At 33.9% G+C, this 27,242-nt stretch overlaps 1 protein-coding gene across 7 annotated transcripts in view; it reads right to left on the bottom strand.

Moving 5' to 3' along the window:
• Positions 1–27,242, bottom strand: part of GALNT13 (polypeptide N-acetylgalactosaminyltransferase 13) — a 588,430-nt gene that overhangs the window by 559,737 nt on the left and 1,451 nt on the right. The window lies entirely within an intron of this gene.

The following is a 27,242-nucleotide window of genomic DNA, read 5'->3' on the forward strand; positions in this document are numbered from 1 at the left end:
TTCATATTATATGCAAGAAACACAGTGCCCCCAGAATATCGGCAGAACGGCATAAAAGTAATTCAAAAATATGAGATGTTCATAAGTAAATATACTTGAAGAGTTGAGGTGATTATCCAAATATTTCAAGTTTTTAAAAGGTACTATTATCTGATATATGAGGATCACTGAGTTAGAAAAGAATTTTGTTTGATTTATCCAGAGAGTTGCACCAATTCACTTTGTAATTGCATTTAAATTCTAATTGAAATCCATGCACTGAGAAAAACGCAGGCATGAGACCTGCATACCTCACAAAAATACACAAACAGGTCCATTCTCTGTGTTTCAGAATATCAATGTGATTATAAGGAGAAAGTGGTTTAATCAAGCATTATTAATTAATTTGTTTTACAGTAGGGTTTTCAAAGGGCATATTGATTTTGAATCTCAAAATATTTCAAATTAAATGGGTTTTATGCTACTGAGTATATACAGTGTTATAAAAGAACTGTTCAAAGAAATATAATAAAATACAACCTAATGAAAATTATCAGAAAAGCTGGGCTCAAAACCAGCTTTTCTGACCTGGGTTTCATCTTACTGCAGTATCTGCTAGTTTCTAGGTTGCATCCAGAGCAGAGATTGAAAACTGGGGGCATGAAAACCAAATATGGCTTACTGATATATTTCGTTTGTCCCACACCATGGTTTTTAAAATATTACACAATATTCAAAAGCAGATTTCTCATAAAAAAATCCTCATATGTAGCTTTTTCGAAAAAGTTAAGATTTTTATAAGGCTGGACTCAGGTATGGAACAGAAAAATGGTTGCCCCTCTTAGGTAGCACAAGTTTTCATACTCATCTACTTTCTACTTTTACAAACCATCTTTTACTCTGACAATTTTAAATACTGGAGTGTTTTGCACCAGATCCAAGCCCTCCTTTATTAAGAATTGCCATCATTTTTTTTTTTTTTTTTTTTTGCTGTGGAACTGGAGGAAGAATTTACCTTTATTATTCTCAAAAAACGCATTTTGTCAATTGAAAATAACCACTTATAATACTACCTTTCACTAGATTCCTATAATCAGATGCTACTGATTGGTTATCTTATTTTATTCTATATACATGTTTTAAAATTTTGTGGGTTTGAATTTTTATTTTTTAAATATATATTTGATCATTTTCATAGCCAAGGGAATAATATTACAAACATAATTGATTAGTACATCATCAAGTGAAAGAACAAGTGACCTCAAATAATAATTTTACATTTATCATGGACATGTCTTTCAGAGAGCTATTTCCTGGATTGATAGGTATACTATGTAACAAAATAATTATGATACATTAAACACTTCAATTTAATTGGATAAACTGGATTAAGATAACACTAGCAGCTAAAGGTAAAGCTATACAATCCACAAATTTTGGTTAAATAATGGCATATTGCAATTGTCTTCAAATATCAATACATTTTGCAGAATGCATAAAAATATGGACTGCCATTCTGAGAAACTCAGGTAGTAGGAGCCACCTAAATCTGAAACTGTACACATATCCTAAAAAATACATACACCTAACAAAAACAAACTAAAATACACAAATCCAAATCCTTCAGCACAACTGGAAGCTGGAGAATAATAAACATGTCAGACTATATGTAAACAGGAAATTAGACACCAATTTCTAACAGAGCTATCTTTCAAGCTCCCACTATATACAGAGATATACGGGGTCCAGAAAAACTGTGAAAAAGGTAAAGGAAACCAGAATTCCTAAGAGTGACATGAAAATCACTCACAAAACATCCACTCAACCTATGAAAATTCTGAAAAACTCTTCTGGCCTATTAGAACATGGACACAGAGAGAAGACTTAAAAATACATGAAATTTGAGGTGCCATTTTTTTCTGGAAGAAAAGCAAGTAAGGCATTTATAAAATGATGGGAATATGTCAAAAGGACACAGGTCCTAGCTTCAAGAGGCTTTTACTGGTTTAATCTGGGACAATTGGGAAATAAATAATTATTGTAATGGATTAAAATGTATTAAGGAAATATAATAAAGTATGAAATTAAGAAGGGAAAACTCTTTCTTCGAGTATAATGTCACCTACAAAGTATAGACGGACTGATGGAGTTAGAAAACCACCATAATATTTTAGGTACCTGAATCAGTAAAGAAAACATCAGTGGATTAGCGCCAGTGCATGAAAGTGTGATGACAAGCATGGTATTTCCAGTCTAAAAGTATCTTCCTACAAATTACTTACTAATTACAATGGGGAAAAAAGTAACTAGCAGTGCAGAAACTTGGCAGAGACCACCTTAACAAATTGATCAAAGATGACATCATCTATAATCACACAAATACGACATGCCTTCAAGTATGATGCACTTGAGAAGAACACAACATCACTTTTGTGGTATGCCTGGCAAAAATGCAAAACAGAATTAACCATTAGGAAACATTCAGTAAAGCCAAATTGAGAATATTGCACTCCATATCTGATTTGAACTCTTCTAATGCCCAAGTAATTAGACTGAGGAAATGTTCCAGATAAAAGGACTTTCAATGATAAGACAACAAAATACACCTGGGATCCTAGATATATACTGTGAGTTATACAATACAAGTAATATTTTGTGAATATTGAATTAAAAATTATACACTGGTTATAGAGGGCAATATTCTTATTCTTAGGAAATGTACACTTAAACACTTCAGTTAAGGAAGCATGATGTCTGCAACTTATTCTCAAATGATTCAGGAAAAAAATGTGGTGTGTCTACGCGTGTGTGTGTGTACACGCGTACACACGCACACGTGGGTATATACAGAGAAAGCACACACAGAAATGAAGCAAAAGAGGCAAAATTGTAAACAACTGTTGAATCTGAATAAAAGGTATTCTTAAACACAATTCTTGTAAATTTTCTGTACATTTGAAAGTATGTCAAAATTTAAAATTATGCAACAAGGTAAAAATAAAAATAAAAGGTTTTATTTTAATCTAGACATTTATACTCGGAAATTACAGAATAATGTTCAAACATACATTGAGACAGTATTTTTAAGAAGAGAATGACAGACACTGGGTCCTATTTGAGGCTGAAAGGTAGGAAGAAGGTGAGGATAAAAAAACTACCTATCGGGTACCATGCTTATTACCCGGGTGACAAAATAATTTGTACACCAAACCCCTGTGACACACAACTAGCCTATATAACAAATCCGCACATGTACCCTTGAAGCTAAAATAAAAGTTAAAAATAAGTAAATCAGAAAAAAAGTAAAGGTTAAAAAATAATTCAAAATCATAAATGTTTTTGAATAATTAGTATAGTGAGAAATCCAGAGTGATAGCTTACATACTATATATCATATAGTGTTTATGTATATACAATTTACATCTTCATATATATTTAATATTTATATATTTAGATTAAATGAAAGATACATATTTACTCATAACTTACATATTGATATATACCCATTAAATATATAAAATACAGGAGAATGGGAACGTAAAATTTACTTTAGAATTTTAAAATAAACCACACGAACAACATTATATTATAGTCAACAAATTAGGCAATGTAAAGTTAAATAATAAAATGATAATCAAAAAATAAGTGAAAGTAGTCAGGACTTAAAGAAAAAAGACAAAAGCTTATCAGTCTTTAAAGATTACCAGTATAAGTGGTTTTTCCTTATACAATTAGTTTTCTAAATCAAAAGTTGCAAGTTTTTTTTTAAATTTAGGAAAAAACATAAAAATATAAAATCATCCTTAATTCCAGAAACAACTATCCTGTTCTTACTTGCAGATTATTATTTAAAGAATTATATCATATAAACTATTTTATGATTATATCCTCTTTTTACTGAATTGTGAATTTCTTGTGTGACAATATCATTTTTTTATCATTACACTGCAAGATCACTGATTAATATCCTGTTGCTATGGCATGCCATCATTTACTTATTTTCTGAATATAAATTATCATCAAAAATTTGTGGCAAAAAGAAGTTACTGTGAAGGTCCTTGTATATATATCTTCTGCCACAGCATGATTATTTCCTTAGGATAAAATGCCGAGAACTGAGATTTCTGGGTCAAGTAGCATGAGACTGTTAAAACTTGTTAACCCCTATTTTATTAAACTGACATACCCAACTTTCCTATTTGACCATCTTCCAAATCAGGTTATATTTTACAATTACTGCAGCCAGTTGTAATTACTGCAATTACAATTACTGCAACACAGTCATGACAAAGTGTTTGTTGCCTGCTGATGCTCCAACTTGACCCTAGTTCTGCATATTGTCACGCCTTCATTTGAGTTATATGTACTCTAGGTATTCTACAAGTTGAGTTTAATTACCTTTTAAAATGTCTTCTAAAAGATTACACAAAAAGGTAACACTGAAATGAAAAATTGTTTATATGGAAAGGCATGGAAACAAAGCAACTTTAGTAAAATAATTATTCGTTTTGTTGAGCTAAAAAAAGAAAAATGCTCACTAATAGAGGAAGATGTGTTACAATCTTGAAACTCAGAACATAGAAAAAAAAAATGGTCATTACAGGATAAGGGATGTAATTAAGGCAGGAAACACTACAAATCCCCCTGAACAATACAACTATTCCAGGTCTCATCACCAATTTATAGTAACAATGTGTCAAAACGCCTCAGCAACACTAGACTAGATATTACCACTTTTAATGCCATTTTAATCAATGATTCTCATAGACAGCCAACTTATTTCAGTCCCTTTTTTTTAATTCCCATATTCACTTTAGATTCCTGCAAATTCCCACAGATTTAGCAATTTTCCTAGTCTGTAGATTCCACATTTTGTATTATTAAATTATGGAGATTATTACAAATATTATTCAGTATAAGTCCCCAATAAACACTTTTAGTCTTACTTTGTTTGCCCTACCAGGTCACTGATTCAGGGACAAGTAACAAGCTATGCCTCCCTTTACACAAGACTACATAGTCTTTGCTGGTTGATCAGAACATCATGTCAGACAAAAACTAAACCTTACCGAAGTAAAGATATATGAACTTTTTGTCCTCTCATATTTAAGTTCTGTTATTGTGTCAGAGAAGACAATTGCATTAACTCTGAGTTATTTACTTCTTTCAGACATGTTGGCTGTTACCCCATTTTTTCTGCTCTTAGAAGTGTATGGAAATCAATCATCATTTTGTCTTATTATTTTCACAAATATCAAAGCAAACAGATTAATCTATAACTTCTAAAGTCATCTCTAGTATGTCCTCCCTCTTTTCCTCCCTCCCTGTCACCCCCATCTCTCTCTCTCTTTTAATTTGACCTTCAAGGCCATTAACTCCCTTGCACATTTTCTTACTGTAAATACTACTTGATAATGATCTCATGATATTTTTGATCATAGGCATGACAAATCAGGATCCTCTGATTTGTACACAACCAATATTTAAACATAATCTCTCTGTAGTCCATCAGCCAATTTATATCACTGCATAATTCCATATCCAGTCTCTAGATCATGGTTAGATGCCACGTTGTTGCATTTCCTAACTGAACACTCTATCATCCATTCCTCTTTTTTATTCATCCAGTTGGGGAGAGGCCAGAGACCTGTGGGTTCTCAAGTGGGGTCTCAAGAGATTCAAGTGGGTTATCTGTCAATTCTTTGTTCCCTTTGTTTTATTTCATTTTTTTCATTGAATGTTTAAAGAAGTGGCCAAATGATTGTTCCAAGCAGTCACCAGCCTACGTGAAGGGTGTTCAATGACAGCTCCTTCACCACTGGCCCCTCTCTACCTGAAGAAACAGGAGAAAATATTGGCTGTACTGTCTTCTGGGATGAAAACTGGAACACTTCTGCTTTATTCACTGCACTCCATTCCCAGTAAACACACAATAAAGCATGGCATAATTTATACCTTTTGCTTCATTATTTCCTAGTTTCTGAAGAAATGCTGCCTTTTCCTTTGCATACCCTTATTTTTTGACCCATTCCACTTCCATCAAGTTATTCTAAGATGTAATTAGATATACAGGCAAAATTTCATGTTCAAAGTACTTCATCAGTGTCATTTATAATGCTATAATTTTAAATACATAAAAGCAACAATTAGGGATCAACTAAGTAAATTATGGCTTGTCCATATGATGAAATGCCATGTAGTCATAAAAATAATGTCCCAAATAATATTTATTTATATGCCAAAATCTAATCTCCAAAACAATATCAATAATTTCTAAAATAATATGGAGAATAAAGTTGTTTTGTAAATAATTACATAATTTACATATATGTAAATATATGTGCCTATATATGTATATAAATTCAATGTAACAATTCACTATACAGTGAAATGTTAAAGTTGTTACGTCTAAATGGTGTAAAAATGTAAGTAATTTTCATATTCTTTTTTACATTTTTTCTAATTTTCCAAATGTTCCACAAAAAAATACATATCATGTTATAATCCAAAAAAATACTAGTTTAAAAGCTGAAAGTGAACAAAACCAACAAAGTGCATTGGTAAGAACCAATTACACAGCTATAAGTTAGGCAGAACTTCAACATTAAAAGAGCTGGAAAATAGTACAAACAAAGTTGCAACATAAGTAAGAAACAAAATCAATTTTCCAAAAGTTAAGAAAACATGATTTTTTGACGAATGTGGTTGAACCTGAAAGGTGCCTCGCCAGTGTCTAATCTCTCCTCTCTTAGCTGCTATTGGCACATTTATGCTCTTTGACCTTTGCCTGTTTGAAATGTAGTTATAATGATTTGAACCCTGACAGCTATTTTGAGTGCAAGAATCCTAGAATGAATGCAAGAATCCAAGATCTCTGGTAACATTACAGAGGTCATCTTAGCAGACTACCAACATCAAGACTTCATATTTTGTGAGGGAAAAATAAAGTACCAATTTCTTTAGGCCACTCTGGATACACACTGAGCACAATTCCTAAATGATACACATTATCTAAGAATTTGCAGATAAAATTAAAGAATTTTTTGGCGTGGGTTTAATGAGTATTTGGCTAGCATATATTAGGGTTCACATGTCAAATCATATTTAAAATGAAGACAGAGGACAGAAATGGAAAGAATTAACAGTTGGAAAATTAGAATACATTAAAAATGACCCAAATAACTTATATTTTATTTAAAAAGTTTAATAGTTTACTTTTAGTAATGTGAAAAGTTATTTTTAAAATTATAGGTCGAGAAATAGCTTTAACAGTACCAGAAGAGCTTATACTACACTGTAAAAATAAATAAAGATTGCTTAGATATTAATTTTGTCTTTTTGTTTTTTAAGTGAAGACATTTTTGAACATCTTTAAACCTAACTTTAAATCTGGGGCCTTTCAAATAAAGGTCCAACTAGAAGTGTGCTATAAATATGGGATGGAAGAAATTTTTTTTTTTTAGCATACTCTTGGACCCATGATTTTGATAAATTTGTAGTGATTATCATTGCAAGAGGTTATGTTAATATTTTTATATCCTCATTATATTCCAGAAAAAGATACAAGGCATGTCACAAAGATTCATTCAATAGAACATCATTAAATTCATAGCCCTTTATCCTACTGCATCAATATTTAACAATTTTTCAAGACATTTATAGAATGAATGGTTGTATTATGGACTTTGGTAGGTCTCAGAGGAACAATGAGAAATGTGATGTCTCCATTGTGAAAAAGCTTATCATCTAAAATGAGAGACATGTGAGGGCACCACTATGATAACAGGTTGAACGTTAGCAAGAGCAATAGGAACAAGGTTCTATGGAACACAGAAAATAGAATAATTTTGCCTTGGGGATTTGGAGAAATCCTTCAAAAAGGATTTGCTCATGTGAGCTGATCTTTGAAATGAGCAGCTAGGTAATTCAAGGCTGCAAAGCAATGTGAGCAAAGAAACAATCATGGACTTCTATGATAAGGCCAGGTAGCAGAGAATCAATTCAGTGAATCCTGAAAATAGATTAAGAGGGAGTAAAAAGTGAGATGCAAGGCCAAAAAGGTCATTTGGAATAGATCTCTAGGAAGGGCCTTGAATGATATGCTAAAGAATTTGAAATTTAACCCATAGAGCTTTTGAAGGTTTTTAACACCCAGGAGTTACTTGCTCATTCAGAGACCCCTCTATTGACAATGTATTTAACAAACCAGTGATGAGGCATAGTTTTATTTTAGAGAAACATATTAGTCTTGGGTTTAGATTAAGCACAACCTTGACTGAGGGCTGGCAGGAGTGACAGAATCGGCCCTTGAGATCCTTTTCAATCTTAAACCCTGTGACTTATGTCTCCTGCAAAGGAAACAATTTCCAGGCAAATTCTTATAAATGACCTAAGTGGCAGAACTCTGAAGCCACTTGGGTGAAAATCTTAAAGATGCCATGATTTCAAATACCAAATGAGTTTGACAAGAAGCATATAAAGTGCACAATCTCTGACTAGCTAACAATGGAATTTGAGAAGAAAAAAAAAGTCGCACGGAAGACATTCTTATAGCAAGTGGAAGTTTAGTTTCAACTATCCTACTGGGAAAGCCAGATAAAAATTTGACTGACCTAAATCCTTTTTGGCCTGCATCATTTTGCAAAGTAGCCTCTACTGCTCTGGAAGGCCCAAGGGACCTATCTGGACATACGCAATCTAATTAAATGCATGTAGTTAAATGCATGTAGTAAGGACTTAATTGTGTAGCACATTTTGCTAGGTACAGCACAAAAAGAATTCTGTAAGACTGCCTTCCTGGATTTTCTAACCTACAAATAGCAAATAGATGCAGATATACATCTATAGTTTAGGTAGAAGAAAGAATTTATTCAAGTATAGGAATAGGCAAAATTATATATTCCAACAATGAATGCTTCATGAGCATCAATAAATAAGTGGAACAACACCTTGATTAGCTCCATTTCAAGGGGAACCACAGTTAAGGTTCAGAGTGTAAATGCCAGTGACCAGATCTCACTCCTGAGACCTACTGGAAGGGAAAAGAAAAGCTCTGCTCTATTCAGGTTTAACAGCTCTAAACGGCAAGGTCAGTCAAGCAGTCTGAGGCACAGCATGTCACAGGAGTGATGTGCTGAAGAAAGAAGAAACAAACCAGCCACCGCACAGCATGAGTCTGGGGATACAAGCTCCTTTCCTTTCCTTTCATTTTCTCTGCTGTTTTTGTTGCTGTTGTTGTTGTTGTGTCATTCTAACAAGGGCATTTAGCTTTACAGAGGGAGACTCAGATACAGGTGTCAGCTAAAAGGCAGGAACTCATACAATTTCTAATAAATAGAAGGTGTGAACCTGGATTGAGAAAACAACACATGAAAAAGTTTTAAGTTGGGGTTCAGTGTGAATTTTATCCCTGAGACCAAGTACATTGTGTATGAGATCAGAATTCTTAAGTCCCCTGAGTGATTGGTTTGATGGCAATCAGCCAAGTATATCATGAGATCAGAACTGTCAATACTAACAAAACTCCCTGTCCTTGAACCCCTGCACAGTGGTAAGTGAATGAATGAGGCACCTATTTTCCCATAAAATACAACCATAAATAACATTATATGAACACATTTACTAAAAAACACAGAAAACTAAAAATTCTACAAAATAACAACATGTAATTTATACATTTGTAATTCATGATTCACACATTTGGAACATTGTTCATATAGAGAGATGATTTTTATGTTTGTTTACGGTACAAAGAGGCCCTTTCTTGATAGAATAGCCTTATGAAAACATGTAGCTCTATTTCGCAGTTGTTACTCTTTCCTGATTGAGAAAATAATTCTCGGAAGCAGGAATGAGAGAACAATTATCTTGATAGTATGAGACTTCAGTAGGGCAGACACTTCACAGGAAGCAAGCAGAAGTGCAGACACACCCACAAAACTAAATTTTGGCCAGTGGACCCCCAGGGTTTTATAATTGTGAAAAGCATTCAATAATTCCATGCCATGAGCATGAACCCGCTGCTGAAAACCCACTGGTAAGTATGTATCTCAATAAATTGGAAGTGCCTGATCTTGCATTTACATAGTACCTTGAACTATGTAGATCTCAAAATCACTGGCTAAATTTATTAATTGATTATGTATTAATGTATTAATTGATTATGTATACTGACTGCTTAAGCAGGAATTATTTCACACACCAATAAATATTAAAATGTATTTATTTTAAATATTAAAATGTATATATTAAAATGTAGCAGCATTTTAATGGCCCACAATTTTATATACCCAGTTACTGTGAGATGTAGGCCTCTGGCCAAATAAAAGTGTATCAGTAGTTAGTGAATTACAATAAAATGACAAGTGCATATAATACAACACGATTAAAATCACATAATAAAATTTTTCAATGGTAAGTAATAAGTACATATGAGATTTTATAAAAAGCAAACAGGCAGAAAGTAACTCCCACTACAAGTAGGAGTTTTAGAGTGTGTTAATGTGGGGTGAGGAAGGATAAAAGGGTGTCAGGAAGGCTTTGAGGTTGGTTAAAAACTTAAAACTACTGATTAGAACCTAACAAGAAAGTATACTGAATGTAAGTTTTGGGATAAGGAGTGTTTTTTTAAAAAAATCCACCTGGCAAAATTTAATTTGATCTAATATAAGGTCAAAATAAACTCTAGAGTTAATGAAGCAACTGAAAGTCAAGAATGAATCTGAATTATAAAATAAGATCAATAATTTATACTTAGCTTTACTGGTGTCCAAGGCCAAGATCTTGGAGGACCACACTTAAAAACTTCCAGGAAACTTAGAAAAATGAAAAATCAACTTTCCGTAGGAGCGCTTTGGAGAAAAGCGCACACACAGGTAGTTTGCATCAACTCTGCCCTGTGCTAGAAAACAGTATATCTTTGATTTCATGCTTGTGAAAAATACATTGCAAAATTAATCATATTGCTAAATATTTTATAACTAAGGAAAACATCTTTTGTGACTTACTAACTTCCAAGGTGCTTGGTGTTGAATAAAATGAAGACTATTCTGAAAGTGAACTTACAGGATTAATTATCAATTGACTATCACTCTATAAATAATTATAATTGGTGTAATATGTTGGCAGATAGATGCAACAGTACAAGAAAATGAATCAATTGTCTGTCTGTGACTACATGTAACCTTGGCTGAAAATGGTTAACCTCATGCATGGTCCCCAGAATTGGCAGGAGTTAGTACTTGATTTTAAATATAGTTTATGTAGAAATTGTTTACAAAGTTATTGAAGCTTGTAACAAAATTTTATTTTTAATTACTTTTAAAATATATTCAAGTGGCACACAAAACTTCAAGATGGAATGAAACAGGAGCACTAAGGAAATGCAAACAACTGAGGACCCAACATTATTTTACGCAGCACTAGAAAATGGCTTGAATCACATGGGAAAAGTTCTAATAGGTTTCAAAAATAATTTATTTACTTGCAATATGAAACATTTTTTAAACACAGATAAATACAATACTATTTAATAACCTATAATGTCCTCATATAATAAACTCACAAAACATAATGCAATTTATTCCTATACCAGCATTTTTTTAAATAACTATTTTATTTTACTGAATATGTTTTTGGAGCTGAGGAAGTTGTAGGTTACATTTAAAACTTAGTCCTTGTACATTTCAACATTCTGCAAATGATTTGGAAATAAATCAAAAACAGTATGATGCATCATTAAATTCCCACCAGCAGTTTATTAATTTATGTATAATTATCATTTGCACAAATTATTATGAAGGAAATGACAAAATACCAGTGCTTAAAACATATTCTCCTCACTTGATAAGAAAAGAGAACTGGAATTCAAATATTTCTAAATGGGAAATCAATTACAATTTGTTATTTCAAATTATGCTTTCTTCCACATTAAAAAAGTAGAGTCTCCAAATAAGCATGTATAAAAATCATTAAGAACTAGACATCACATACCGAAAATAAAATCTGTGTCTTTAAAGAATAAAAAATATTAAATGTTTCATCTTTTTCATTCAGAAATGAAGGGTGGGATGGCAATGTTTTAAAATGTTCTCTATTTTCCATACTTACACACACAAAAAGCATTGATCTTTCAATTTCTCTAAGGCTCTTCCACAAGAAAACAACATAGTCAAAGCAGATCAAATAACTAAGGGGGAAATGCAAGATGGCTGTCACTTAACACAGAACACCCAACAAAAATCAGCAGTGATGTTGGAAATTCCCAAACAGATGATATTTACCATCCTTGTTCTCAGCTAGATGCACTTTTTTGCAAAGTAGTATGTCATTGTTTAGCATTGTGTATAATGTGTATAATATCATAGTATTTATCATGAAATGAATGCACCTTTGCCTTCATACATTTATCTTCCCTTCTCTCTTCAGTAAGATTTCTCAATATTTCACTAACACAGTTTTACTGTTTCTACTTCACTTGCCTTCAGTCCCATCTTTAACTCCTATTTATTTATTGGCACTTGGGGCCCAATTTTGCAGTAATTCCTTGCAATAACTCTTCTAGGTCTGAGATTTTATTTCGAAAATCAGTTAAGCAGGCCAAATTTACTAGGCACCTGTCACACTAGATACCAAGAGAGGACCATTGAAGAGGAGATACACAAATAACAGCTCACATTTATTCAGCACCTGCTAAGTGCCAAGCACAACAATCAGTACATTACATGCATTGTCACCTCAACCCTCATGTCATTATAATTATAAGGTGGATGAGAATATCTAGCTCACAGTGCTGTGAGAATTAAATGAGTTAATATTATGTAAAGCACTTAAAAGAGACCTTCTTGCACAGTAAGAGACCTGGGTTGTATTCATGTTAGCTACTATGACTATTATCTCCATTTTAAAGATGAGGTAACTAACTTCCATGCAGGCTATGTAACTGCCTTCTGTCATACTTCTAGTAATTAGATATAAGAATTTTTAAACTACATTTTTGTGATTCCAGGCACCACAAAATTAAACTTGTGTCTTTAATACTTAATTGTGTTTTACTGTCTCCTCCTAATTTGAGTCTCTATATTTGTCTTATCTTAGAATGAAGAGGAAGTTAATACACTACAAGGTCCTAATTAATTGCCAAGAACTTCAACTTTAATATGTAACTTAATGGACCCCAGATTCATCAACCACATAAAATAACAGGACAAAAGAGCTCTAACTGCCCACAAGTTACTGTCCTCAAATCAAGATCACCCAGAAAATGGTAAAATGAGGTGACCAAGAGAGACTGTAATTACAAACTATCAACAGAAAACAGATATTCACAGCTTTAAAGATTGCCTCTTCCTGTGTCCACGTGTTCTCATTGTTCAATTCCCACCTATGAGTGAGAGCATGCGGTGTTTGGTTTTTTGTCCTTGCTATAGTTTGCTGAGAATGATGGTTTCCAGCTTCATCCAGGTCGCTACAAAGGACATGAACTCATTATTTTTTTATGGCTGCATAGTATTCCATGGTGTATATGTGCCACATTTTCTTAGACACAGGAAAGGGACATCACACACTGGGGCCTGTTGTGGGGTGGGGGGAGTGGCGGAGGGATAGCATTAGGAGATATACCTAATGTTAAATGACGAGTTAATGGGTGCAGCACACCAACATGGCAAATATATACATATGTAACAAACCTGCACGTGTGTGTACCCTAAAACTTAAAGTATAATTTAAAAAAAAAGTGCCTCATTGTTAATTTGCTTTTTTTTCTCAGTTCAGAATCCCCTTTCCTTTTATACTATAAAAGACTATGTTTTACCACATAAATTAAATATTTTTTCTCAGTTTTCCACAATACATTTTTGTGGTATACGTATCCTACGCTATGGGGGTAAACTTGGAAACTTCCTCATTTCTCTCTCTCTATTTCTATCCATAGGAAGCTAACTATGATTATTTTTTAGTTTGCTGATTCATGTTCATAGTTAAGAACGCTAAAGTGTGAACATATACACAGCAACAACTGGCAGGTTAGTAAATTCTTTTGTGGGAACTACCCATATGCTCACATTAATTAGGAATAGCTAGTATCTGTACAGCAATTATTTTGATCAGCTACAAAATTAGTGTTAGCCCAAGGATACTAAGGAGTCAATATTTCAAGAGCAGCTGCTGATGTGAGATGGCAATATCTTCACATCTGTGAACACTGAAATGGCCATCCTTCATTTACCAATTCTTCTGTAAATTTGCAAGCATATCAGGTAGTCATAGTAACTGGTACAATTTAATAACAGAGAGAACTATAAAATGTACTGTCTCTATCTAGAATCCACTACAAAATGTTGTTTCAAATTATTCCTCAGTGCTTTGAAAGTATTTAGGAAAACAGAGGTGAAACGGAGATACGACCTTTTAAAGAATCATCTTGTGCATTTTTACATCAGGAAAAAAGAAAAAAAATTAAGCTATGGGAAAATAAGGCCTTGAAGAATGAAAAAAGTTCTATTAAAACAATTCTATTTAGGATCTGGTTACACACATTCATAAAACTAAAGATGTATGATTCCGATTTGATTGGTAAAGTCAGTTAGACAAAGTAAAGAATCAAACTTAAAGGATACAGGACAGAGACTGAAGATCATTGTTAAGAAGGCAATGAACATCTTTACTCTAATAAAGACCCAGAGCAAGTAAGAGCTCTGTATCAGTCTTAGGCTTTATACCTAGAAAAATTCTAATTCACTTTATTCTCAATAAAATGATAGACCTATCTTCATAAGATAAACATAAGACTACAAAGTGGTACTGGGTACTTTTTTAATACCAGTTGATTTATTTTTCTTTTCTTTTTTGAGACAAAGTTTTGCTCTTGTTGCCAGGCTGAAGTGCAATGGTGGAATCTCGGCTCACTGCAACCTCTACCTCCTGGGTTCAAATGATTCTCTTCCTTCAGCATCCCAAGTAGCTGGGACTACAAGTGTGTGCCACGACGCTCAGCTAAAAATATATATATTTGTATTTTTAGTAGAGACGGGGTTTCACCATGTTGCCCAGGCTGGTCTTGAACTCCTGACCTCAGATGATCCGCCCGCCTCAGCCTCCCAAAGTGCTGGGATTACATGCCCATCACCCGCTGCTTTAAAGATGAGGAAACTGACATTCAGAGAACTTAAATGACATGTTATAGAGTTTATTAATGGCTTTGTCAGGACTAAATCCAATGTTCCCCTCTTAGCCCCATAATTTAGTACTATAGGGAATTATTGCTATCACGTTCAGTGACAAAGTGCCAAGAATTTATATTTCTTTGTATAGTAAACCCCCTCAACCCCAGTCAGTTCCTCTCCCCAGAGGAACTCACTTTTAATTGTTTATTAGCTCTACAATAGAACCTTTAAATCCCAATATCTTTATGGATCATGATGCCTCTACAGAGAGTGGTTGGAATCTGTGGAAATCCGGGACGTACACACTCATCGAAGCATAATCACATTTTTTTTTCAAAAAAATTAAAGCATACCTTGACCAAGCAAACTCAAAGTAGTTTAGCCATTATCTAAGTCACTTCACATCATATTCAGAACTTCTCTATCTTTCCTCCTAATGTAGTCATTATTCCTCTTGTTGGTTATCTTTGTAACTTTAAGGACTATATCAGTGCTATTTCTTCTATTAACTATAGACACTATCTCTTGACTCCTATTTTGTGATATGCTACTATTCCAATCCCTAAACTTTCCTTCAACTCTCTCCAGTCCCCATACCTAATTCCCAACCTCAGCCACCTGTATGTTTATCGTGACATTGTCAGTCTTGATAATATTTGCATTTTGTTCTATCACCACAATTATCTTCCACATTTTAAGTAAGACTGACTGAAAATCAATCAAAAGATGAAAATCAGTAAATACCATGTATATTTAATATAAAAATATTATTCATTTTCGAGCCAACTAAAGTCCTATGGTTATTTTCCTTTTTTGCATATTCTTTTGTTTTACCTGACATTTCTACTTTTCTTCTTTGTACACTTTTTGTCTTTTTAAATACTCCTTAAACATTAAATATTCTATAACGTCCCCTTTTTGTCCCAAATCCTCCCACCAACCAAACCCTCCATTTCCTTATACTAATCCTACACCAGGTTGAAACAACACAATTTGTTCGCCTTCTTGGACTACTTCACATAGCTATCATGCCATGTCCTTCTCTTTTTCTTAAACATAGTTTGCTGAGGTTCAACCTTGAGTAACTTTTCAAGAAAGGTTATATTTAAAGAAGATAATGTTTGTCTTTATATGTCTTAAAATGTCTTAATTCTACCCTGACACTGGATATTTTGACTGGGTATGGTATGCTGAGTTGTAAATCACCTTTCCTCAGAAATCTGATAATTATCTTCAATTCATTAATGCTTGCTCTAACTGTATTTTTTGTTTTCTTACTAGATGTCCAATTAGTAGGAAGTCATGCTTTATGGAGATTCACTGTGACTCATATCTTCCATCTTGTTTCATTTTTGTTAGAATTGACAGATTTTTCTCCACTTAAAATTACAAATTTTCCCTTAAAATATTTGAAGATATTCAATTTCCAAGAGTTTTTCTTAGTCATTTAGTGTTCCTTTTCTATATTATCCACTTGTTTTATGAATACAATCTTTTCCTGGATCTTTTCAATAATTTTATATATATATATATATGGATATATATAAATATATATATAGAGAGATATATAGATATATATAAATATATAGATATATATAAAACATATATTTGTCTCTTTTATGGTCCTCTAATTGTGTGTTTCTTACAAAGTCATTTTGTTGTTACTGGTTTCTTTAACTTGGTCTCTTTTTTTTTCATGTTGCAGATGTTTAAAAATTTTTGTTCTTACATTATATCTTAAATGTCTGTGATCCTTTATTGCTGTTTTACATATTTAAAAATGAAGGAATACCAGCCTGGGCAGCATAGCAAGATACCCCATTTCTACAAATTATAAAAGTTAGCTGGGTGTGGTGAGACGTTTCTGTAGCCCTACTTGCTTGGGAGGGTAAGGCAGGAGGATTGTTTTAGTGCAGGAGTTTGAGGTTACATGTAGTGAGCTATGATCATGCCACTGTATTCCAGCCTGGGCAAGAGACCCTGGCTCAAGGAAAAAAAAAAAAAAGTAAAGAATATAAAGGAATAAAAAATGCAGATCTCTGTGAACTTGAGTGGGTCTTGTTGACTAAAATACTTTGCTTTAGGGCAAGCAAAAAGCTGAACATCAGGCTTAAAGACTCTAAGTGCCAAAATAAAAGGGGCATTGTTTTTCTAAGACCCATCCTTAGTTGCCCTTGCTGTCCCTTGGTAATTAGTACATGTTAAGAGTGGATAGTTAGGTGAGCGAGTGAGAAAAACTCACTATAGAGATGTTTACATAGAAAGTAGAGTTGTGAATACAAGGCTATCTATTTCATCTATACATGTTTGATAAATTATTTTGTTTTAGCCCCAGACTCTCATTTCTGTTCTCTACTTTTTTCAACATTATTGAGCCTCAGGCCTTTGGGGGCTTAATATGGGCAGAGTGAACCTCCTCAACTTCAAGCCACCAACCCACCTCCCCCTGCCCCGACCTCCTACTACATTCTAGGCAGTTTACCTTGCTTTACTCTCTACAATTTGTAACAGTTTTATAACTTTTAATCCCTCCGTCTAATGCTTGAATTAATGAGTTTTCAGGAGGTAGTTTAGATAAAATAGTTCTTATTCCTTCCTCTTAAAATGGATACTCATCTATTGAAAACTAAGAAGCTATACTTTAAAAAGTCTAAAATGAAAAAAACCCAAGAGCCAACAAAATTATTACACTGTTGCATGTTACCATAATCATGATAGTAATAATGTTCTTCAGAATGATTCAAATAAGGATCTCTGTTGAGATAAATGTGAATTGCCCATCTGCACAGACCTTAAGGTACACAGGGTAAAACTGATAGTACTGATTTCATGTTCGAAATGCCTTATATCCTGTTCTGTTTGTGGGAAATGAGAAAACTGATTTAACATTTGCAAAAAAAGATGAATTGAAGTTCAAAATTATTTGAGATATTTGCAAATATTTTACATTTGTGGAAGTTAGTTTTCCTTACAAAAGGAATGGAAATGATGTATACATGTTATCCCACTTGAATTAGAATTTTATATAGATAATAAGAATTTGTGCATTGTAGAAACAAAAATGGGCCTATTGTTGTCTGCAACAGCAAATGATGTGTCTCATAACCAGCAATTCAATGTGTTAATTCAGCTGTACCATCCAATTACCTACAATTCATCTCAACTTTAGTGCACAACAATAAAAGTCTTTTAAAAATTTTTGACAAAATGTCTGCTCTAGGTTACCAAAATAGAGGAAACACTATCCATAAGTCTGACAGTGGGTACCACAGAATATAAATTGTTAAAATTATTTATCACAGCCTATCAATATCACAATGATTTTTGACGTGAAGTCAGTAATCTAGCATAAATAATGAAACATATATTGGTTGTTTTATTTTTAAAAAGTCTGACCAAGTAATGTGAGAACCGTGTGGCAAGTGAAATTGGCATCCCCTCAAATAACACAGCATTCCTTTGGAGCCATGGCCTGCCACCTGCCAACTGACCACAGGGCCCAAGCACACAATTCTAAAAGTAGACAAAGCTAATGAGATGCAAATTTAGCATCCCCATCCTCCTGTTAAATGACCTAGATGCAAGAGCTATAGTGTCTCTTACCTATTCAGAAACTAAATGATGAGATGAACAGCCTTTTTAAATTTCCTTGTTTTTTGTTTTGTTTTGTTTTGTTTTGTTTTGTTTTGTTTTGTTTTACCAGAATCAAGGACACCAATACATAGTTCAATCTGGCTACATGAAGATTTATTAAGTCATAAAAGAGAGACAATTTAAAGAAAAAGCACCATGAAGAAGAATGGAAAGAAGAACAGAAAACAAGATATGGAGCAAAGAAAAAGAATACTAAAAAATAATAAACACAATATTTACCTTAAGAAAAAAATCAAAAGGTATGCTTAAAATCTATAACATATGAATAAAATCTGCACCATATTCAGTGACAGACTGTTTCTAATATTTTTCAGGACAAGTGATATATAATCCTATTTGAGACTGAATGATCAAGAAAATAGAAGAAATATAAGTCTCAGGAATCCTGGTGAAATTTGCTATAAGAAAAAGAGAAAAGATGGTCGTGAGTCTTGAAAGTAGAATAGTCAGTAACCCTATAAACCCTTAAATCATTTACAGAATTGGAAATCACATTGTTTCTAAATGCCGATTTTTAACTCTTTTTTAAACCACACAAGTGGAATGACTCATTATTGGGGGTTTAGAATTCAAATAACTTACATAATTTAATCAAACATCAGTCTAAAATAAAATTTATTTTAAAAAACACTAAAGAAAAGCCATTTTACAGGATTATTTTAGTGTATTAAACAAAAATATTAAATAACAGAAAAGGAGAAAATGTACTTTGTTAAAGATTAATACATCAGTTTTCACAAGTGATTATAAATTACAAATTTATACAAAGCTTACAAAAATTATTGAGAAAATTATTGAGAAAAAAATCCATAAATTTAGGTAGAATTTCCCCAATCCTTCCATAAATATGAATATTTCCTAATGTAACTGGAAGATCTTATGAGGAGCATTACAGGAAAATAAATTGTTTCTTATTTAGTATAAAGATGTAAATCTTAGTTACCTATTGAACTATATATGGTTATTTTGTTATGGATTGAAACAAACAGCTATTTCTTTTCCAAATATTTAAAAAATATTCTTGTCTGCAACACTATGTATTAGTGATTATTAATATTGTTTTGGTCTATGTCTAATTAGAGGCCAAGTCAATGATGATACTACCTGAGGAAAACCACTGATTTTTCCATGTTTACTATCCCATTCATAATTATATTTATTTCTTAATCTGGTGCTACAACTTCTAAAATATAAACTTTTTAAAAAATTTCCAAAAATGCTCATCATCACTGGCCATCAGAGAAATGCAAATCAAAACCACAGTGAGATACCATCTCACACCAGTTAGAATGGCCATCATTAAAAAATCAGGAAACAACAGGTGCTGGAGAGGATGTGGAGAAATAGGAACACTTTTACACTGTTGGTGGGACTGTAAACTAGTTCAACCATTGTGGAAGTCAGTGTGGCGATTCCTCAGGGATCTAGAACTAGAAATACCATTTGACCCAGCCATCCCATTACTGGGTATATACCCAAAGGAGTATAAATCATGCTGCTATAAAGACACATGCACACGTATGTTTATTGCGGCACTATTCACAATAGCAAAGACTTGGAACCAACCCAAATGTCCAACAACAATAGACTGGATTAAGAAAATGTGGCACATATACACCATGGAATACTATGCAGCCATAAAAAATGATGAGTTCGTGTCCTTTGTAGGGACATGGATGAAACTGGAAAACATCATTCTCAGTAAACTATCGCAAGGACAAAAAACCAAACACCGCATGTTCTCACTCATAGGTGGGAATTGAACAATGAGAACTCATGGACACAGGAAGGGGAACATCACATTCCGGGTACTGTTGTGGGGTGGGGGGTGGGGGGGGGGGACAGCATTAGGAGATATACCTAATGCTAAATGACGAGCTAATGGGTGCAGGAAATCAACATGGCACATGGATACATATGTAACAAACCTGCACATTGTGCACATGTACCCTAAAACCTAAAGTATAATAAAAAAAAAATAAAATAAATAAAATAAATAAATAAATAAAAAATTTCCAACTCGAGAAATACCAGCTTTTCTTCCTTCACTTTCAAAGGCAAAACTTACTTAAACAGAGAAAAGACATAGAAATCTGGGTTCTGTTTTCAATTCTGCTACTTCAAGTTTTGTGGCTCAAAGCATGGCCAGGATCAGTGGCTCATGCCTATAATCCCAGCACATTGGGAGGCTGAGGCAGAAGGATTGCTTGAGGCCAGGAGTTTAAGACCAGCCTGGGCAACATAGTGAGACTCTGTCTCTATCAAAAAAAAAAATTAAAAATTAGCCAGACATGGCAGCACATGCCTGTAGTCCTAGTTGCTTGGGAGGCTGTGCCAGGGGTTTAAGGCTGCAGTGAGCTATAATTGCACCACTGCACTCCAGCATGGGTGGCAGAGGGAAATTCTGTCTCAAAACACACACACACCCACACGCGCACACACACACGCACACATGTAGGTAGTTTTAATTATTTTATCAAAATTAGCATCATCCTTGCCCTTCCAATGATCTTCTTACACTGGCCAACTTATTTAACCTTTCTGTGACTCACTTTCCTTGTCTCTAAAATAAGAATACTAATAAAATCTACTTTTGAAGGTCTTTATGATTAAGTGAATCAATATCTGCAAAGCACTTAGAACAACTCTGGTGCATAGTAATTGCTGTGTTTTGTTAAATAAATCTGTTAAGTGATACACTACAAGCAGATTAATTGCTTGAAATGTCACTGCACCTCAGAATCACACAGGAAAATGTGTATAAAGGTAGATTCTGTGGATCCATCCCAGTTAAATGAGACTCTGTATTAGTGGTACCTGAACACCTGTAACTAAAATGAATAAATAAACTCAAGGTAATTTGGATTTACAAACTGCTTTGGTAGAAATGAAACTAATGTCTTAGGTCAATTTAGCCACATTTCACACACTCCACCAGTATTCTTTCCCTCTTCGATGGCCCAAATAGACACTATCTAAAGCAACCTGGGATGTAAAATCAACTGCCAGTTTTACAAAAGCACTAAGCAAACTTGCTTCACTTTTGCCAAGGCAAAGAAGTAAAAATGGAGCAAACTGATCCCTACAGGTTGGGATGTGTTTTTTGGAGGGAGGATGGAGAAATTAGTTCTGACAAGCTCTTTTTGTCATTGCCCAGTATTCATTTCCAATCCCAGGACACAGAGTGGCACCATCTTAGTGTCAGTAAATGGCAGTTAACTACCAAGACGGAACAAGTCATCCCTAATCTTCCAATAATTTCAACAAACATTAGCACAGTAAAAAAAGGCTAAAGCAAGTGCTAGCATCTTTCCTAGGTCCAAATTTTATTTGAAATTAGGAAGAGAATGGAATAAGCTATAAGCATTATGTCATCAAGTCATGAATATGATGACCACGCTGGCCAGAGCATGGTCATATCACAGTGGTTCAGAGTAAGATGGGCATCTCAGCACAATCTACAGGAAATTTTTTGTGATGAAATTTTCATCAGTCTTGGGTGAAATTAGGAAAATGAGTACAATGTGGAAAAACGTACAGGGAGCTTAATTTATTCTCTTTAAATAACTATTATTTATTTTGAAATTCAGTTCTTCCATGTTATTTGGTGTTAAAATATCCACTTTTATAAAATTGTGATGATAGAAGTAGACTTTTTCAATCATTCTTACTGTACAAAAGAAAATAATCACATAAAGTTTACCACTTGATTTTTTTTAAATTATCAGTCAGTGAAAATGTCAGACTGAGAACTATTAGATTATTGGCTTCAAGGCAGAATAAACTGGTGTCATCCTTGATGCTCACACATATTAGCTGTGTGATTCTGAGGTGAGGCCTCATTTATACAATAGGAACAGTAACATACTATTACTCATATTGTTGTTATAAAGATAAAACATGTTAAGACCTGCCAGATGTTTACTTACCACAGTACAAGTACAAAGTAAACAGCCAACAAAATTTAGCCACTTTATCCATTTATAACCCAATACACCATCTTACCTTCTTCATAAATAAGTTAGAATGGACACATCTTTACATATATTTTATTCCATTTTTCTTTCTTTAAACTAATGGTTGTATTTCACTGGGGTCTTGATAGCCATATAAATCTCACCCTCTCTATCTGAAACTAATTATATAATAATAATCTCAAGAGGAAATTAAGTCAACTATTATGCTTCTAACCTACATAATCCTCCTCATATGTCAAAATCCACTTTATTAACAAAAAAGAGGTGCTTTGCTTGTAATATCAAGACAATTAATATAAGACAAGAGACTAAGTTGACATTTACTACTATCTTCAAGATGTTATTTGGATGATTTTTGATTGTGCTATGCTTTTAAATTCTTCTTTCTGTTTACAGTGGCTACTCACCACATGCATTATGTTCACCAAAGTGTCAACAAGCAGATTAATCACACTCTTACTAAAATGTTGTATAAGAGCTTAACTAAGATTTAAGTGACAATTCAATGTAGTGGAATATATGAAACAGTCCCAATTCCTCTCCATGTTAAAACCTTAACATGATATATCTTGGACAGCCCTCATCTATCTTAACAATGAGCATATCTTTAAAAAAATGAAAGAAATCTAAGTATTTATTATGGACATTGTATTTAATTTTCTCACATAGTCTACAAGATGATAACAAATATGTTCATATCTATGATAATAATAGTCATTCTTCTCCCTACATCCCTCTCAAACTATCTTGAAAGGATTAACCATTAACCTGGAACAATTTTTAATAACTGATATTTTGAATTGTGTTGAATTCATTTCTGAAAGGTAGGTAATTATGGTAGTGTAGACATTAAGAGACAGCCTGACAGTTCATGAGGACTCTAATTACATGGACATTGAATGAAGTTGAGCCCTTAAAGGAAAAGCATGTCTCCCAACTTTAACTTACAATTTAAATTTTAGATCCCATCAATCTCTGTAGTGATAACTTTTAAAAATTAAGAATTTCATTTAAATGTATAAGTCTAAAGACATACTAAAAACAGTTTGAAAAGCTCATAGCTATAAATGAATTTAGGGTCATGAGAGCACACAGTAATCAGAATCACACAGATGTCTTTAGCCACCTGTAATCATTTCTTGGTAATCAAGCTAAGACCAATTAAATGTATTATAATAGATATACTACAATGAAAACACAGACACAGGTCTGAATATGAAATCAAGACAAAACAAATATCAAGTGATTAAAGTCTGTTTGGTTTATACTGCTCCTCCCAAAAACTAGATATAATTGCTTATAATGCCTCAAACGGATGACTATTACTGAATTAAATGTATTCATTTTCATAAATTTCCTTGAAAAGCTAAATTTCACAATGAAAAACCAGACTTTTCAAACACAGGTATGCATATATTTGAATGGCAGAAGTCCTTCAACAATGTGCCTTAAGATAGAAATTGTAAACAGAAGTCTAATCTGATAAAATAATAAATGGTTTATCAAAGCAGACAGTGCCAGATCTTTAAATATGATTTACGTTTTCAAACATATGCTTAGCCACTCTGTGTGTGTGTGTGTGTGTGTGTGTGTGTGTGTGTGTAGTGTGGGGGGGTTGCTGTTGGAAATGTCATTAAATAGGTTGTCATAATAAATATGAGTATATATATGTAGGACTTGATTTGATGTTTCACATGTGTTTATTCTGATGACAAGAGCAGAGGGAAGGATTTAGAACCAAAGCCCAGTTTAAATCCTTTGATAATTAGGCATATGGTCATTCAGACTTCAAAGCAGTGATCCTGTTAGATCCCATTAGATTTAAGATGTCTAGATGTTCCTTCCGACAGGGACACAAATACAAGAAGGTGATGTACTAAGAGTTGCTGTCAAGAATGTGTTGTTTGTTGGAAGAGGTTTCTCTTGAGAATATCATGTCTAATAAGGCAAATTAGTTAAAGGTCATAACTATATGAAGTGTCCATTTTTAAAAGGACAATGAACATCTAACAGAGATATGTAGCATTATAATTTATTTTAGACAGTAAGACTTAATTCTATTCATACTTTATTCTCAAGCATTTTCTCGACTGTTCTTATTATTCAGAAACACCAGGATTCTCTTCATCTGCCCATTCATAAAAAATAAAAATACCCATTTGTTACTTCTTATCTCACCCCTTTCCTAAAATCCCAAAGTTTTTATAAGCTGTACAAGCTCTATTACATGAAAATGTTCCTGTTACAACTACTATTTCTAGAAATCAAGTTGGCATGATAACAACATATTTCACTCTGATATAACTGTTTAAACTGAAATGACTGCCCAGTAAGTTAAAAAGTTAGATGCATAAGTTAAACCTGTAAAACAAATAGAAGGTATCTCAAACAATATCAGATTTTCCGCTTTCATTATGTCTTTGCCATTTTTAAATATAAAAATTGGGTAGAGTATCAAGTGATTTATAAATAATATTTTTAAAGAAAAATTGCTTTGAACATGCTCCTGCACCATACTCATGGTAAATTACCAACTATTTTAAGAGGTGACTAGCATATTATCAAGAAAGTAGTATTGCTGCCCATTGATTCCTATTATTACTTTGAATTAGGAGGCATTATGTTTCCAGGTACTTTAGGAAATTCTCATATTCATGCAGTATCACACATCTCATATATATATATATATGTGTGTGTGTGTATATATATATATGTGTGTGTGTGTGTGTGTGTATGTGTGTGTGTATATATATATGAACCAGTAGGGGAATCCATAAATCATTTAGGGTAAGTGATCCAGCTTACAGATCAATATATAGCCCCCAAGTATTTTAAGCTGTTATATCTGTTCTTTATATTAAAAGAGAGAACTTTTCATTTGTTAGAAACCACATGAAAGTATTCACCCAAAAACGATGCCATGTCCCAACGTACTTTCATGTAAGGAGGTTGAGAGATGCCACATTTGAGGGCCTCTCAACTCATTTCTTCAATTCTGCAATGACTGTGTTAAAGAACACCAGCCAAGTTGTAGACTTGCAAAAAGGGGCAAATTCAAGCAATAACATGAACTACAAAGAAGCAGAAGACTCCTGTTTCAATATCCCTTCTACTAGTTCTCAATTACCATTCATAAAAAATCTAAATGAAACCTCCCAAAAAAGGAGTGGGGAGGTGGAATTTAGCTGTAGCCTCCTTAGCATAGCTGGTAACTCGGAAGCCTATGACCTGCCGCACGCTAATCAATCAGCCAACAAGTTTTTATTAAGCACTTCCTAGTTTCCCCACACTGTCCTAGGGACTACATATCTGAGACAGCCTCCATTCTCACATTCCCACTCAGGACTTTCTGAACTAGAATTAATCTATACCAGCAGCACCCTATAATTCCTTTGGAAAAGCTTTCTATTCTTCCTCTCTAAAGTGGATCCGAGACATAGTGCCCCTGCTTAAGCAAGTACCTTAAGCCCTGGAATGGGATAAGCATCACAGAAATGGTGAAATAAAAGCACTTATTTAAACAAGCAGAAGCAGCCAGGAAAATTCTCCATGGAATTGAAGGTGGATAGGGGCTAAAGGAGAGATGTGAAATTCTGGTTTACGGCAAACAGTGCAGAGAAATGCATCTTTTTAATGTTCAAAGTCTGCCTTAGGCTACGCAAATTCTCCAAATCTATCCAATTCCTAAATCAAACGAACAGGGTTTCAATACGAAGGTTCTTATTCTGCAGGAGACGAGGAGGAAAAAAAAACACACACAGAGATCGCGGGAGGGGGGTGCGGGGGGAAGAAAGATTAGTAATGTAATGCAAAAGTCATTCACTGAGGAAAAGGAAAGGATGCGGGTAACACAAGGAGAATTATCCCGGAAGGTGAGAGGTTCAAAAGTAAATAACCAATAGGCTGACCTTACTTTTCAATATTCTCGAACCAGCAGGTTTCTTTAACACTAGAGGGCATGAACGCGAACGAGACAGAGAGAGAGACAGGGAGACAGCAAGAGAGAGAGACACAGAAAAAGAGAGAGAGAGAGAGAGACTGACTGAGACTCTGAGGAAAGGCAGCTTTCACATAAAGCTGAAAATATTCAAGGAAACCAGAAATTTCAAGGGGGCTTTGACAGCCAAGTGCTTTTAGCCTTGCGAATAAAACCTCTATGTTGTTATGCTGTTTCAGGGAAGGCTGACCACGATCTCTCCAAGGAAACCGCTTTCCTAAGCGCTGAATGCATGGTAGTTTAAGGCAGGCATACCTCAGTCCCCAAAGCTCCTCTCCTCTGCTAGCAACACCTTTGCCTGAAGAAAGCTCCCACCCTTTCGAGGTTAGTTTCCCTGAACCCCAAAGCGTCTATGTTTGCCTGCCCACTGTCCGTTCTCCTGCAGCTGGCTATAAAGATTGGGGAGGCAGACTCTCCTCCTGGAAATTCAACTAACCATAGTCAAAGAATCGAGTATGAGGGAGGGGCTTG

This window comes from Hylobates moloch, unplaced genomic scaffold (assembly GCF_009828535.3).
Source record: "Hylobates moloch isolate HMO894 unplaced genomic scaffold, HMol_V3 SCAFFOLD_1, whole genome shotgun sequence".
NCBI lineage: Eukaryota > Metazoa > Chordata > Mammalia > Primates > Hylobatidae > Hylobates > Hylobates moloch.